Source organism: Chinchilla lanigera, unplaced genomic scaffold (assembly GCF_000276665.1).
Source record: "Chinchilla lanigera isolate Chin_1 unplaced genomic scaffold, ChiLan1.0 scaffold00085, whole genome shotgun sequence".
In the NCBI taxonomy this organism is placed as follows: domain Eukaryota; kingdom Metazoa; phylum Chordata; class Mammalia; order Rodentia; family Chinchillidae; genus Chinchilla; species Chinchilla lanigera.
The window spans coordinates 824,659-829,353 of record NW_004955486.1 but is presented as its reverse complement, the minus strand read 5'-3'; the positions used below and the strand labels follow the sequence as shown (position 1 = coordinate 829,353).

The 4,695-nt window shown below is 43.2% G+C and overlaps 1 pseudogene; it reads right to left on the bottom strand.

The window, feature by feature from the left end:
• Window positions 1–1,041: 1,041 nt before the first annotated feature.
• On the bottom strand, window positions 1,042–4,494 carry LOC102016816 (annotated as a pseudogene).
• Between the last annotated feature and the right edge of the window lie 201 nt (window positions 4,495–4,695).

Genomic DNA, 4,695 nt, shown 5'->3' with positions numbered 1-4,695 from the left:
GTCACAGATGAGAGTATTGGGAGCCAGGCAGGTTATGATTGCATAGACGGGAAAGCCTTCCGCTCCATCCCTTGTGTGGATCTAGCCAGCAGTGATTCATGGGATACTTCCAGATGCATCATACAAACATGAGCCTACACAGTTAGTGTGGGCCTTACCAGCATGATGGGCAGAGGATATCCCACTCATCTCCCTGTGAGCATAGACATTGACATTGACAAATCAAGAGAAACTGCTTTGTAGAAGTGGTAAGAATACAGAAGTTTAACAGAGAAAAGAGGGTACACCTCCTCCCCCAGAAAATACACTTTCTATGTCCAATATAGCATCTAGAGTTTTCCAACATGGCCTTGGCTCTGAAAAACTCCTCTTGGAAGCCAGAGATCTGCCTTAGGGATTCCCATGAAAGACCAGAGTCTTGGTCAAGCTTCTGACTCCCCAGAATTCACCACCTCTTCCATTTCTCACCTCTAGTGTCTGTCCTTTGTATCTTTCCCCCAACCCCCTCAATATGTCTCCATAGTCTACCACAAGGATGACGTGATTCAATATGTACTTGATTACAGGAACATTCCTCAGGCCACCTGGAGACACTCTCCATTAGAATGTGACCACTCACACTGAGGCCAGGAACAATGAAGTGATGTCTCTTCCAGCAGGGACATGGACCCTGCAGTGCTTTGTCATCCTGGATATGGGCTCAGAAAATAAATTGGGACCAATTTTTGGCATTAATTCTGCAGAGACTTTATGGTTTAAGGTGCCAAGAAAATTTGAAAGTTATTTTCCCCTCCTTTGAGATTTATTTCTAAATGTTAGAGAATGTTGTTAAATGCAAGACTGAACACTGGTAGTATAGGAGCAAAATGCAGTTGTATTTTCTTGAAAATAAGGTCTTAAAGGTCTTCACTCCACCTTATCCTCCTTCACTAGGTCACAATAGATTAGCATCTTTTCATGACATAAAGTAGAACTCAGCAGAATCCCTAGCTGCAGCAGAAGTATCCTGACCACACATTACTCAAGCTCCCAGTGGTACTTTCATAAGCCATTTATGTAACTGAGAAGAGCATTTGCAGTTTTCTGGGAGCATGAGAAAGAGAAAGACTGCTTATCAAATAAAGTTATGCAGCCATGAAAACCATCCTCCACATGGTTCCAAATCACTGGTATTCCCTGGTCTTCCAAGCATTTCTTGTAGAGCAAGGTGTGGTCACATCGGATGTCATTCTCACAACTCATCAGGAAGTCCTCAGGGAGCTGAGCAATGGTTTCATCATCAGCTAAGAGGGGAGAATTTTCCACATCTAACAGATGTTTGGTTTCCAGATAGGCAGCCTCATTAAAAGGCCCAGGAAACTGGGGTTCCTGGTATTTCTTCTTAAATCCCATGGGAATGTTGTCAGCGCTCAGCCATTTCCTGTACTTCATCCATGTTTCTGGGGGAATATAAGCACCATCCAGTATGGCATCTTTCCAAGAGAGGTCAATGGCCATATGTTTACAAATACACAGCGTCACAAAGTCTAGGGTAAGGAATGGAATATTTTGCTTCTGTTGAGTGGATGGCAACTGGAAATTGATGCACTGGACATCTGGATAAATCAGGACCTGAGCCGGATCTTGGGAAGATCTGTGCATCCCACTAAGGCTTGACTGTCCTGGGCCACAACTCCTCCTCCAAGGCTTTCCCCACAGACCACAACCCGGGAAGGTTCCATACCATACGTTTTCAGTCTCTTCAGGAAGTGAACGGTGGTGTTTAGGCAGTCCATGGTAATGTCTGGATAATGGTGGCCAGGAAGCTTTCGGTACTAAGGAGGAAAGAAAACAAAGAATAGTGAACAATGTTTTGCTGCAGGCCATCTCAGCATATGCTTTCTCAGCACTTACGAGACCTTCCCCAACGCATTCTTTAGAATGACCCTAAGAAGTGCTCTGGGCATCACCTTTGCTTTTCTATGGTAATGTGAAGCACCTGCCCAGAGTCTGGCTATGCAGTTTTCTACATTCTCAACACATGCCCCACTTCCCATGCTTCCCGTGCATACACAAACCCAATACTCATTGAAAGCTATTAGCTTTAGGAAGGGAACAGCAGTAATGATGGGAACACTGCAAGTGAACCTATTGCTCATGCTCACACAGCTGGGGACCACCATGGTGGAACAGTGTTGAAACAGAAGGCTGGAATGACAAGACAAACTGCTACAATAAATTATTACACTTTTAGCACAGCCTATTCTACCAGACCCATCCTGGGTTCCTGATAACGTCACACAGGCATAATGTTGTCAAAAATTGAGAAATTCTCACCTAGAAAAAAATCTAAATAAGCTCTCTAGCTTCCCTTGCCCTCAGTCTATTTGAAATAACTAATTTTGTAGCTCATCTGGGGAATGCATTATTAGTTTCCCATTTGCTTTGCTGTTGACACCACCTCTAGTGTCTGGATTGTGGCAACAGCTACCTTGGTTTTATCCAGGGACTCAAAGGTTGTTTTTGCTGAAAACACTGACTCTTCCCCTCAGCTACAGACTTCTAATGAGAGACTAAAATGGGGTAAAATGTATAGAATCTCTATCTTCACATTATGTCTGCTTTGTGCTTTAATCCACTGCAGAGAGAGATTCTCTGCACATAGACATATTGCTCATTTAGAACTGTTTTGATGAAGACTATCACACAAGGTTAGCTTGCCTACTGTCTCTTAAAGCTGGTGTACATCTTTTCTACCCCATCCCTTTATCCCTATTAGCATGACTGGATTTGTGCAGGATGATGGAAAAGTCACTCAGTAGTTCCTAAGCAAAGTTGAACCTCTCTTCACCCATAAAGTACAAGGCCAGGACGTTCGTACTTGAGAATGAAGCCTACACAAAGAAAGCCCAGAAGTTGACTGTGACCACCGAGTGGTGCAAGGGTCCAACCAGAAGAATTCTTTTAGTACTGGGAAATGAACACCAGCTCTCACACTAAGCTAAATCTCCAGCAGTTTTTATTTTAGGTTTGAATCAGTGCCTACCTATGTCTCTAACTTCCAAGATAGGTTTCAACTTTGGATCCTCCTTTCTTAGTTTCTCAGAGGGCTGCCTTGCTTACTCTCAACAAACTGCTCACTCTTCTCAGTAAAGCTCCAGTTTGGCTGCAGCCCTTTGCCCTATAAACTTGGCTTGCCCAGGAGTGTGTACACCTGCAGTATTTTCCCTGTGTGTCCTTTATCGTCTTTGGGTTAAAAATGCAATCCTCATGTTTCAGTCCTACTATCTGTCAGTACAAGAGGAGGACAGCTAAGACTAAAGTCACGGTGAAGTAGATTTCAGCTAGATAAAGGAAAGTGTAGGAGAGAAAATACCCCCTTTTTCAGTGATATCTTAGGCATGTCCTCCCACATGTCACACACTGCATGGTGCTGGTAGACACAAGCTCCTCCTCTGGGTAATCATTGCACTGATCATTCCATCAGAACTTCTCTGACCCACAGGCCCATTCTGTACAAGGATGTGGAATAAAATATACTGAGCCCTTTCTTAGAAGTTGTCACCTTCTAAGATATAAGATATCTCAGGGAGCCTTCACACTTTCCTCACTTGCTGTTCAGAAGATCTTAATTATCCCCAAGATCTTTGGAGACATGGCCTCTAGTGGTGCAGTTCAGATACAGTGGTGGTCAGTTGTGGATCACTGTATTACAAAAATCTGCTGCCCTCTTCATGTGTCCAAGGAGAGTCTCCAGTGCTAATGATCTGCAGGAGTCACACAGCTGCACTCTCTACTCAGTCTGGGAGCAACCGAGGTTAGAGGGGTCCACTGGACATTCAGACTCTAAGGGTGCAGTTTTCAGATTCTCTCACCTGCCCTGTCTAAACTGTTTTCCTTCCTTGTCGAGATCTCTTGGAGCAAGGACTAGGATGCTAGTGCCTCCACTCTCCTCACATCAACAGGTCCATAATGATGTCTTAAGATACTCTCCAGGTGTGGCCTGGCGTGGTAGCTAGGTAGGTAATTACTTAATGACACAACGGAAATCTACAGAACCATTATCCCAACAACATTATTTTTAAAGCTTCAGGCTTCTTGTAATTTCTTAATTATTTTACTTATTAATACCCTGGTAAGAGTCATTCATATGATAATATATTCTGTGATGCTGTTTACTAATTGGCCATGTAATAGTCCTAGATAGCTCAGTCAATGTAATGCACTATGCACTCTCACGGCACTGATCTGTGTGCTCTCCTAAAGCAGCCATATTCCCAATCTTGTGCCACTCTGAATGGAGGTGCAGTGTGTTCTGGGTGCATGCCCATGGGTGTCTGTTGGCTTGAGGACTCCTCTCTGCTCTATGGTCATCCAGGAACTTCCCTCCTTCCCTCTTCTTCCCATGGAAAAGCTGAAGACAGTCTCAGAAATTCACCCCACAGACAACAGCACAGAATTCGTCTCCAGGGCAAGGAAAAGGCACAGGTTGTGAAAATATGTAACCTGCACCATTGTGTATGGTGGCTAGACATGTGTTGTTTAAAACAAAGAAAAAAAAACTAAATTATCTTCATCAGGAATAATTTTTGGATGTTGAGCTCAGTAAAGTATTTTTATCAAAAAAGAATTTTGAGCAATAAAAGTGATATAGATTTTGAAAACATGGTGATAATATATTAACAATGTTTGTTATACTACACAATGCCATCTTCA